The sequence below is a fragment of the Staurois parvus genome, unplaced genomic scaffold (assembly GCF_062004578.1).
Source record: "Staurois parvus isolate SC_StPar_1 unplaced genomic scaffold, SC_StPar_1.0 ptg001162l, whole genome shotgun sequence".
Classification (NCBI taxonomy): domain Eukaryota; kingdom Metazoa; phylum Chordata; class Amphibia; order Anura; family Ranidae; genus Staurois; species Staurois parvus.
Genome location: NW_028318958.1, coordinates 1,190,127 through 1,202,880, shown reverse-complemented (window position 1 = coordinate 1,202,880; position 12,754 = coordinate 1,190,127).

Genomic DNA, 12,754 nt, shown 5'->3' with positions numbered 1-12,754 from the left:
TTTGTCACAATTTTTTGAAAAAATAAGAAACTCAGTTTTTTTTACATACAGTACTGTCACCAGTGCAGTACAGCATCATCATATGACCAGTGTGGCGGTGATCAGGGATACTGACTAGTGACAGTATGTAAAAAAAAACCTATATTTTATTCAATTTTTTTTGTCTCCTTTTTTTTTACATTTTATTTTTTACAATTTTTTTTATATACTGTCATCAGAGTCACCACAGTGATACTGTACTACTCTGGGGGAGGGGGGTGATTAGGGATTTTTTTGTTTACACTGTGATTGTTGGTACAGCGATGCAATCATTTGTACTGTCATGAATGGATTTCATTTGTAACAGCTCTGCTTACTGTAGTGATGCTGTGATTGGCCCACAGCTATCACATGGTACAGGGTGCTCTGACTGGCTCAGGTACCATGTAATAACTGTGAGACAATCACAGCATCACTAGAGTAAGTACAGCTATTATGAATGAATCAAGTGAAAGAATTAATCAAAAATGTATCAAAAACATGTATGAAAAAAAGCATCCAGAACACAGAAATTGTTGTGTGAACCAGATTTACACTAGATGCAGTCAGGTGCATTTTTAAATGCTGCAAATAGGCAGTACAAATACATATGAAAGAAAAAAAATGAATGAATGATCAGGCTTTCTCATACTTAAGGGATGTTGTGGCCCAAAGTCAAGCCTCCTGCTTGGGGATTGGCCAAGATCCCTTAAGTATGCAGATCAGCCCCTCCTCATCCCACCCACTGCCTTCTAGAAACGTCTCATGCTTCTAGAGCAGGGGGAGGTATCAGGGAACTGACCTGCAGAGCCCTTAACCCTGACCTAAAATAACCTGGCTGATTCACACCCAGGCCTACTCATCCCATAAAGTGAACACAGAGACTATGGTGTAAAAGAACTAATTTTGACCTCCCCCACCCCAGCAATTTTTCTTACAGTCTTCTAGGCAATCAGGTGTCATCATAGCAGCTTCCCTTTCTTCCTTTGGCAGACTTGGGAGGGTGGATATTCCTCCAGGACTGAGCAGTGCTCACATAAAGACTAGTCATAGAGTACTGTGAGCCTAGCCTACTTGACAATATGCTGGGAATCATAGAAAATGAACAGAATAACAGGAGGGAAGAATCTAAAAAGTAAAAATAAAATTGGAGTTTTATTTTATAGCTTGGACCAATGTAGGTATGTATGTGCCATACTTGACTGATCCTTCTGAAAGCTGGAATTGCTGTAGTAGGAGCTGCTACAGTGATCATGCCCAGCTTCCGGGACCTATACTGAGCGACTGCCCGATGGCTAAGTGGACACAGGAAGCTGACTGCTTGACAAAAGCACCATTCACAGACTGCCTTTCATTTTATTGAATGAATGCAAGGCTTTCTATGATTGGACAAGGTGGAGATTCTATAGTCACCTCCCACACTTGTGCCAAGTGAGCAAGCCCCTGTGTTCACTATGGAGTGGGCCTGGGACCCAGAAGTTAATGGTGATCACTTCAGTAGCAGTGCCTACTACAGTGATTTTTCCGCTTCCACAGGGATCAACCAGCTTTGGCACATACTTTCTTACATTGGTCCAAGTTGGACCAATATAACTAGACAAAAAAAGCCACACTTAAACCTCAGCTTTAATGCTAATGCCAATTTTCTCATACAACTTACTGGTTAGACTGGGCTTGCGCCTGTGTAGACCCACTTAGCCGCATTTCATGCTGAAAAGCTTCTGCGATGCAAAGTCCTAAGTGCAGAGATAGAGATGAATTCTCCATATTGGCATGCCAGTAAACCAGCCAGGATGCATAATGTCTGTTAATATATGTCAGAAAATAGGATTACTCTATAGCTAAATAACCTGCACAGAGCTGGAGCATAGCCAGGAAAAAGCCAAGTGAACAAAAGTTTATTTTATCTCTGAGTCACAAATATGTTTACACAAAACTGAAAGTCAGTGTTATGTAAACTCAGGAGCCAGTTATGTCAGCTATAATATCGGGAAATGTACCTAATGGTGACCTGATTCCAGGATTCATGAATGGAGCCTGCATGGTTCATTAGTAAAGGGGAGAATGTGGTTTGTAAAATATGTTTTGTCTCCATATAATGACCAAAAATGTCTGTAACAAAAATAGCAATATGAGCAATTATAAAGGTAGAGGAGCACTTAATCAGGATAAATCTTACAAGCAAAACATACATAATATCAGTAAAGAAGATCGAATAACAAAACTAGCTTTAAAGTGGCAGTAAACTTTTTTTTATACTTTTACCTACAGGTAAGCTTATAATAAAGCTTACCTGTAGATAAAATGAATATCTCCTAAACATGCACTGTTTAGGAGATATTCACTTTTTTTTTTAGATCCGACACATGTGCTCTGAAGGAGCGGCATACCCGTGGCATTCCTTCAGAGCACTGTGCTGTGGTCTGCATACGTGCAAGAGTGATGTCATCGCAGTTCGGCCAGTCAGACAGCCGGGGCTCACATACCCGGAAGAAAGATCGAGTGAAAATGGAAACCTTTGCAGCGGTGACAGCACTACTGTCAGACTTGCACATTATGACATTACAACAAAAAATTAATACACTCCTGCGCCACAGAATAATCTCCAACCCAGGTATGAAATGTTGCTGTACACCAGTGTAAAACACCAAATAAAAAACAAAAATATAAACAGCGCAAAACAATACCTATTAAATATAAAGTAATATTATAGTGTCCAAAAAAGAATATTATAATATAATATATCAATAAATGAAATGTGTCCATAATAACTCAAAAATATGATAAATAAATGTGTCCATAATAACTCAAAAAATATTTTTTATATATTCAAAATCCTTCCTCCCAAACTCCACAGTGCTTGAACAAAGAAATATTCTTCTGTGATATATGCTTCCACCATTCACCAGTGCAAACCAACATATACCGCAGTCACCAGATATTGGTGAATAGTAGGCCTTTTAGGACTTTCAGGGATCCTATACCCCCTCTATAGCCTCCAGACCTCCATTCCACCATGCAGAGCTATGATGATCCTTCCACTCCCTCCTTGGTTAATCACTCCAAACCAGCTCCACCGTTGTGCCAAAGGAAAAATATTGCATATAGTGTAATATTGTTAATGACCATAGAACATGGATAAACAAATACCAGGCCACTCACATATTCCAAGATTCATAAAAGCATGTTTAATAACCTCCAACAGCCAAGTAGAATCAAACACCATCCAGAGACAGCTCCAGAAATCTCACAGCTCCAATATAGCAGAGGATGACAGTATGTAGGACAGACAGATCCCAAGATGGCCGCTTGGAACGCACCGTTCAGCGTGCGTTCCACTCACCGGAAGTTTCGCAAGATGTAGGGACAGCAGACCTCTTTGAGAACGCCCAGTGGGAGGGGCGAAACACGTTGACGTACTTCCGGTCTGCTGCCCCTACGTCTTGCGCAACTTCCAGACACAGTGCTGGCTTGAGACTTAGGTAAGTGTTGGGCGGGCTGGGGGAGCTGCTTTTGAAAGTTTTTTTACCTTAACGCAGACAATGCTTTAAAGTGGTTGTAAAGATTCAAGGTTTTTTATCTTCATGCATTAAAAAATCCTTTTGTGTGCAGTACCCCCCCCCCAATACTTACCTGAGCCCCCTCTGGATCTAGTGATGTGCCCGAGAGCATCGACTCTCTGGGGACTCTCCCTCCTCATTGGCTGAGACAGCAGGAGAACCATTGGCTCTCACTGCTGTCAATCACAACCAGTGAGCAAATGAGGGGAGTGGGGGGTGTGGCCAAGCTGCAACTCTGTTTGTGATTAGACATGTAGAGCAGCCGTTTCGGAATCGAGCCTGCCTGACTACCCCTATAGCAAGCTGCTTGCTCTAGGAGTACTAGGCAGGAGGGTGGGAACAGGAGCGCTGACAACAGACCTGAGAAAAGGGCTGCTCTGTGCAAAAACACTGTACAGAGCAGGTGAGTATGACCTTTTTTTGTTGTTTTGTTTAATTGCCTTTAATATTACTTTAAGTAAAAAAAAAAAAACATTTTGCCTTTAAAACCATACAGTATTAATCGTGTTTTAATGATAACAGAGCTGCATAGTTTGTCTCTTTTATCTGCAGCGGTGGGTTTTGGTGACTTTAGGGATGCAACTGCCTCTAAATGACTGCTGAGGGTTACACTTCATTTCAATGATCCTGAGCATGTTATTTTGCCAAAAAAGGCCTCCTATTAGCCTCCATATTTTATTTATTTGTCACAGAAAGAAAAAAACCTGACAAAAAAAGTAAAAGCAACAGTACACAAAACTAACTTTGCTCAGAATAAAAAAATAAAAACTCAAATGCAAGAAAAATATTAAAATAAATAAACTGCACTACTCTAAATAAACAAATTGAATTAAAGAATTAATTAATTAAGGAATTAAAAAAAAAAAGTTCAGACACATTTCACCTTAACAGTTCAATGAGCACAGTTGAGTGATTTCCAGGCAGCAAAACTAGTAGTTTTACAGCAAAATCAATTTTGACAAAAATCATTCCATTCATCCCTACTACTAGCTGTCGGATTGATTCCCCTGCGAAGGCTCAGCAGCTATTTGGTAGATCCTCCTTGCCTGTGTGGACTGATATCCCTCTATATGTTCAGCAATTAGAAAGTATTTCAGGCATTGTCTTGCAAGTATGATGATCTTTTCCTCCAGATCACAAAGTTTATAATTCAGGATAAAGATCCTTATTATAAAAAAAGGGACATTTATTTTCAGCTGACTCCCACAGGTTTTGAAAATAACAGCTATAAAAACAACAAAAAGACAAAATAAAAGTCTTTATCATTGGATTAAAATTCAACTTTACCTAACACCTCCCCTTCTTCCCTGGAGCCCTTCTCCCAAAGAGTTGCTGTTTTTTCTCATGTTTTTGTATATGTAGCACTATCCCCGCAGGAGTTGCTGGGTTTGGGTTCCCCTAAACTAAGCACGGCCAAGCAACACACATTTTCTTTACTTCTTCATATGCACAGAGTCAATAAAACAGTCCTTGAGCTAGTTATTATTTGTTTTTATTAAGGGGTTAACAATAAGAATGGGGTCTAGGGGTATATGGGATGCCCAAGGAACTGTAGAACTTGATGATTAACTTTTTAGCAACTATGTACAAAAAAATGTGGACTAGCAAAAATGTAGCACTGTCCTTTTTTTGGTGTACCTCCTCAGACCCCAAATGTATCCTCCTCTTCACCCAGCTGTGCTGAGGGTATCCCTTAGCTAGGGGGTCCCAAGAGCTTGCAGTTAAGCAGCCCTGGATGAAGACTAGTTGGGTATCACACCTAACTGCCCTCTCCCTTTATCTGGCCCCGAAGGTGTAGGAGTACTCACACTGTCCTGTCAGCACGATGGGTTGGTAACAGTTTCTTCGATGGGCTGGCTCCTTACCTGTTGCTAGGGACATGGGCACTTGTAGGCAGGTGCCTACAAAAGTTGCGCTAGACAGCAATCCTAGGTTGCCCAGGTGGAAAGGCGTAAACATTGGTTCTGCAGTTTTCCTGGGATTTCTTGGGCTCTGCCCTCCACCCTCTGATTCAAATAAAAAAGGCGAAGGTTCAGTATGGTGAGTGCCAGGGAACCACATAGGAGTAGAGTGAGAGGTCCACAGCAGGGGATCTAACCAGGAGCAACCCGCAACCTCGACCCCAAGGGAGCCCATCTGCAAAGAACTTTTCCAGTCATGGACTTCTACCTGAAAAATTATGCCCAGGTAACCTAGGAATAGCTGGTTAGTAAAGGTACTTGTGTGTTCATGAACTGTACTGCTGCAGAGTTCAAAGTATTGTTCTTTCACTGTTGCAAGCCTGGTCTGAAGTTACCACAAAGGGGTACATGGTGGTACATGGCATATTGAAGAACAGGGCCAGTTATGCACACTTGGGGTGAAGGGAGAACATGTAATTGCTAAGGGCAACCAGTGAAAAAAGAGAATGGCATGACAGCCAGACAGCGGGAGAATGGTACCAGCAAGGGTGAGTCTCATGCATTGGGGAGGGTTTCCCAGCAACTGGGACTGAACCCACATGCTGGAAATTTCAGGGACCCAGCCGCAGATACGGAAGGAGTTAACAAGTTTTTGCAAAGGAGTGGGTTCATGAAAACATTTGGAAGAATCACAGGCTAGCACTGGGAGTGAGGAGATAGGAGTGCTAGACTGGTGGAATGGGACATTACTCTGTGGTGTCTCTTTCAAAATGTCACATTCCACAGGGCCGTACATATCATGGGACAGTGTAATGCATTCAGCAAAGTCTCAAGTTATGGTACAAATGCACCGTGTGTACAGGTCACTTCTAATTTGGGGTGCTGTCTTAATGTTGAATATATATGAAAATATTCCCGCCTTGTCCTAAGAGTTAGTGAGAGGAGAGAGTAAAGGTGCCATTTGCTCGGGAAAGTAGGCCCTGTCCACATACTGTCCTCTGCATCATTCTCTTGTGAGCCTAGGGTGGTTTATGACACACCCCAAAATGGCATGTCCTTCATGTCCTGGGCTCAAAGGAAGTGCATTTAATGACACTAGGCATCATTCAGTCCAGAAAAGGAATGGCAAACTGGACCAGGGGAAAATAGGGATGATGTTCAAATTCAGGTTTTAAGTTCACGGTTCCCCAGATTTTAAAGGACTCATAATGTGCAGCCTGACCTTTCAACTGGAATCAGTAGTCAACCCCCTTAAAAGGTAGGGTTCCCAGTAGCCACATGTTACTGTGTGTTACAGAACTTTAGGGAGAACTGACAGTCTATGTAGGGACAGTATAGCGCCAGTGCTATATGATGCTATACTGTGCTTTATTGCACTGTAAAGGTGCCACACTATGTTTCTACAGCTCAAACAAACTGTTTTCTGAAGGGCAAATCCTGTGTTGTGCCTAAAAGTTTTAGGCCTGTTCAGATGCTCAAAAATATTTGTTACTATTGTCTTTCAGAAAATACACTCTAATTTCTATTCCAAGATAAAAATCTTTCTCTCCCTCTTATGTTGTGGCCTAACCAAGTTGCATACATATTGTCTTGTCACTGAACAATATTTGTGGTTATTGAAACAATACACTCTAATATTTGTTGCAAGATCAAACCTGCCTTGTCTCTCTCTTTTTGCTGCCTATTCAAGTGCTCATGTACTATCCTGATGCTGTCCAGTTTCTACTAAGCACATAAAAACTACATTTGGAATAAAAAATGGACAAAGGAATAGATGGATAAAAAAAATACAATCACAAACTCTATTATTAAAAAATATGTAAACCTAACTTTTCATATTCCTGATATGTGCCTGCTGTACCATGTACTTGTATGAAAAAGTATCCTGTTCTCTTTGTATTGCTTACTTTGTGTGAAATCCCTGATGTTCCTGGCAGTCCCTCTGGTTTCCTATTAATAACTGACTACACCAGGCATGAAAGCACAGCATGGTCAGTTTTCTAGCTGTGTGGATACTCAGCCTGCTCTCCTCCAATTATCAGATTTGTCCTACACCCCCCCCCCCCCCCCCCCCACACACACACACACACACAAACACACGCACAGCCGTTCACTGGAAAGGTCAGTGTGCTGCTGTCAACTCTCTATTCTCAGCTGCATAAGGAGCTTGGAGGGTATGTGATTACTTAGAAAACAGGGAAAAAGCATGTATAATTTTTTTTATATCTATACACACATTTTTTGCCTTTCCTTTCTATTTCAAATTGAATGGGTTGTTTTACAATGTGAGGGTTTAAACTGTAGAGCCACTGGGCGATTTGTACAAAGTTGAGGGCTTTAGCTTTATTTTTAAGAGGAAACCTACTTATGGCTTATTATGGTTGCTTCTTCCACTGCTCAATTGATCTAAAGATCGACTTCTGTCATGCAGGAGTGGCCAAAGATGGATCACTGATGAACGATCAATTTCAATCCATCTATGGTCAGCTTACACTCTTAAGGGAGTGGCAAGTAAAAAAAACGGAGAGATGAGATGATGGAAAGATTTTAAGTCAAGATTAGGCTTCCCAAATTTTTCAGTAACATCCTTTCAAACCTGAAAATTTGTTTAAATTATTCTAAAAGTAAATCTATATTTATAATGCAATTGGAAAATAATAGCAATATAAAAACTGACAAAACAATTTTAAACTAAACAAACAAGCCCATTACATTGGTGAGCTGTTTTATTATTGTAGGCCACCCCCTGACTGCCAACAAGTTTTTTTATACATTAATATTCATAGAGTAAATATTAATCAGCATTCAGTATGCACAGAACAGTGTATATCTTAAAAAAATAATATTAATAATTACATCTTAGTTTTCTGTTCCAAGATTCCATATTCAGAGAATCCATTTGGTCAATAATTAAATATAGAACCGCATTTATTACTCAGGAGATAAATTAGACACAAGTACTCTGCTTACATGATTTAATAACGTTACAACATTAGCGAGCAGAGAAGTAGAGAAGTAAATTGCATTTTAATGATATGTAGCTTTCAGGAGGAAAAGTGATTAAGAGAAAAAGTTCCTTCTGTGAATAAACATAAATGCTCCCATGAGTTGAACTTGAAGCTTAGTCTGACTGATGGGACAATCACCACGAGACTTGTTTTTCTTAGGGGCTTGAAGTAAAATTGTGTTTAGATTACGGACATTCAAATATTTACACATTCTTAGTGAGCATTATATAAGCTTTAAAACAAACTCTCACTGTCCCCTGTAGCTGTAGGCACTGTGAAGCAATTCATCCAATGCACACATGCTTACAGGAATAAGAAGATGAGCTGATCAGTCTGCTGAAGGCCTGCCATTGTCCAACCACTGGCTGGAAACAAAGAGGTGATATAACTGTAATACTTAAAGAGGAACTTTAGCCACATAAGTAAAGAGCACAGTACAAATACTGTAACTCATGGCCAGATCTAAGGGGGTGGTGGGGTGAGCTGTGCCCTGCACACATTTCCTTCTGCCAGGACTTGGAGGAGGCAGGGTGCAGGTAAACTGTGTGCAGTCCGAACTAGCAATCGTGTGTGTGAGTGAGGGGGGGCTGTGTGAGACTAATTTGATTGAGATTAGAGGTGGAGGGATTAGCAACTATTTGCACTGGGGAGGGATATTTGCTAGGAGGGGGTATTGGAGGGGAATATGTGCAAGGAGGGATTGGGGGGGGGACTGATATGTGCAAGGAGGAGGGATTAGGAGGGATATGCGCAAGGAGGAGGGATTGGGGGGGATATGTGCAAGGATTAGGGATGGGGGGTAATATGTGCAAAGAGGAAGGATTAGGGGGGATATGTGCAAGGAGGAAGGATTGGGGGGATATGCGCAAGGAGGAGGGATTAGGGGGGATATGTGCAAGGAGGGGGGGTTGGGGGGATATGTGCAAGGAGGAAGGATTGGGGGGGACATGTTCAAGGAAGAAGGATTGGGAGGGACATGTGCAAGGAGGAGGGATTAGGGGGGACATGTGCAAAGAGGAGGGATAAGGGGGACATGTGCAAGGAGGAAGGATTGGTGGGATACGTGCAAGGAGGAGGGATTAGGGGGGATATGTGCAAGGAGGAGGAATTAGGGGGGTTATGTGCAAAGAGGGATTAGGGCTGATATGTGCAAGGAGGAGGGTTTAGGGGGATATGTGCAAGGAGGAGGGATTAAGGGGGATATGTGCAAGGAGGAGGGATTGGGGGGGTGATATGTGCAAGGAGGCAGGATTGGGGGGGACATGTGCAAGGAGGAAGGATGGGGGGAATATGTGCAAGGAGGACGGATTGGGGGGATATGTGCAAGGAGGAAGGATTAGGGGGGATATGTGCAAGGAGGAAGGATTAGGGGGGATATGTGCAAAGAGGAAGGATTAGGGGGGATATGTGCAAGGAGGAAGGATTGGGGGTACATGTTCAAGGAAGAAGGATTAGGGGAATATGTGCAAGGAGGAGGAATTAGGGGAGATATGTGGAAGGAGGAGGGATTGGGGGGATATGTGCATGGGGAAAGAATTGGGGAGGTCATGTGCAAAGAGGAAGGATTGGGGGGATACGTGCAAGGAGGAGAAATTAGGGGGTATACGTGCAAGGAGGAGGGATTAGGGGATATACATTCAAGGAGGAGGGATTAGGGGGGGACATGTGCAAAGAGGAGGGATTAGAGGGGACATGTGCAAGGAGGAAGGATTGGGGGGGGACATGCAAGGAGGAGAAATTAGGGGGGATAAGTGCAAGGAGGAGGGATTAGGGGACAAATGTGCAAGGAGAGGGGTTGAGGGGGATTTGTGTAAGGAGGAGGGATTAGGGGGGATTTGTGCAAAGCCAGATGGTTGCTGTGTATGCAAGAGAATCTGATATCGGCTATGTGCTGTGTGGGGTGGAGATCTGAGTACCCAGGCTGTTTGCAGTGTGGAGGAGGAGACCTTCTGGGTGCTCTGCCACCAGTGACCCTGTCCTCTTCTCTGCTGACCAATGTCTTATGCCCTACTGGCTCCTGTCCTCTGCACTGCTGACCTGACAACCCATTTTCTCCACCCTGCTGACCCTTGTCCTCTGTTCTGCTGACCCGCTGCACACTGTCCTCTGTTCTGATAACCCACTATACATTGTCCTACAAACTAATGACCATTGTAGGCTGCCCTATAAACTGCTGACCCTATCTTCTGCCCTTCTGCCCCCCCTATACACTGCCCTACTGACCTCATATCCTCTGCCCCCCCCCGAGATTTTTTACTGCACCCCTACATCAGGCAGTCTAGATCTGGCCATGCTGTAACTGCTGACTTTTACAAAACAGGTTCTTACCAGCCCACAGAGTCCAATGCTGTCTTCAATTCCATGCCTCCGTCTTGGCTTCATGAGCAGCAGATTGTGACTTTATGATCAGTCAGGGCTGACTCCTCACTGTTCATGCGTGAGATACATTGATTGGGGGAGACTATCTCGAAGCCCTCTGGGATGTGTGACTTATTCCAGGAGGCTACAGCAGTGTGGTGGGAGGCCACCCATCAAACATTATCCTCACCTAGGTAGGGAATGAGGAACTGGATAAAAAAAGTATTTTTTACCTCTCAAAAAAAACGTTCCAAATGTCTTAAAGGGCTGGTGGAGGGCTTAGAATCTGCAATATTCAAAAGGAAGGTGAAGGTCTGCTTTGAAGTTGGCCTCACTCAAGAATTGCCTTTTCCACCATCAAAATCCACCCCCTTCCTCAACATAAACATTTAATTCCTATTATTTCTATATTCTTTTTTTTTTACTCATGTTCAACCCATCATCTGCCTCCAGTCATTCCTAGGTGAGAAAAACGTAAAGCCTTCTCCTGCAGCCTCCTGAGATACCAATGCCAGATTTCCAAGGAGGCTTCTGCTGAGGCATCACACAGCACTGGAGAAAGGACGTGATGGGCCATAATCAGGGGGCCAGGTGCAAGAACCTAGATGAGACAGCTGGCTCCTAATGATGAAAAAAATTAAGATGACAGCAGCACGGAATAGTATGTGTGTTGGAAGGGTGATGGGGGAGAAAAGGACAATGCAGGATTCGCTGCACTTGTATGTTTTGTCCTGCATAAAATGCTATCAAACGTAAGCTGCACATGGTGAATGAATTTACTGGGAATGGATAAAGTTTTTTTTCATCTAAAAAGGTAGGTCACTAATTCGGCTGTGCTTTCTGGTTGGGAAAGACAAGTAAAGCAGCTCCCATGTATATATTTTAGCTGTGCATTTAGCTGCTGGGATGGAGTTTGACTTTACCTTGAAGGATTAAGAGTTAGCATTGGATCAACAAAAATATGATAAAGGTTGGAGTATGGATACATTCATGAAAATTCATATTTGTTTTTGGTGCCAAAAGCCCCCCGCCATGCCAAGTCAGCAGCTACTGTACCATTGATGTGAGGTCTAAAGAAGACCTAAAGCCAAATTCTAGGTTTGTTGCTCAGTAGATCTAAAGTCAAGGTTTTATGTTGGGAAACATACAGTTCACTGCAGGGAAAATTTGATAGAGAAAAAAAATTGTGTTTTTGGCAATACAGATGCCCTCACTCCCACACATTTTTTGAAGTGGCCAAAGCATGCATTTCCATCTCCAGCCTACTATTAGTACTCATTTTGAAGGCTAAGAAAAAACAACTTATTCCCCAAAAAAACCTCAGCCACAAGAGTTGTTTTTGCAGATCCCCATAAACATTGTCAGGGTCACAGCCAGCTAAAGCTGTCTGGATTGGGTGAACTTCATGCAATTTGTATGGGAACCATTGGGCTGTGTTGCTGAAAGATGTATCAGAGTAGGAACATCCGGTGCAATCCTGAGGGTTTTGCTTTACGGCTTCCTTATAAAAGATACTAATCCCATATGTGAGACACCGACAACTCACACTCCCCCTATCTTTGCAGTGACATTGTACATGACCTATTGTGTTAACAGAGGTGGTATGTAATAGATCAATAGCACAACCATCAGTCCCTCCCCTCATGACAGGTGTAATACTGAACTCTAACCTCTCCTTTTGGCCTCTCATCCAATCACTGTCCAAATCTTGTCACCTTAACCCATATAACATCTCCAAGTTATCAAGCTATACCCCTTCTTAACCTGTGACACCAGCAAGCTACTAGTTCACTCCACGATTCTCTCGCTTCTACTATTGCAACTCCCTTTTTCATTGGCCTACCTCTACACATGCTATCCCCCCCCTTTAGTATTTCACAAATACTGTTGCCAGACTGATCCACCTTAC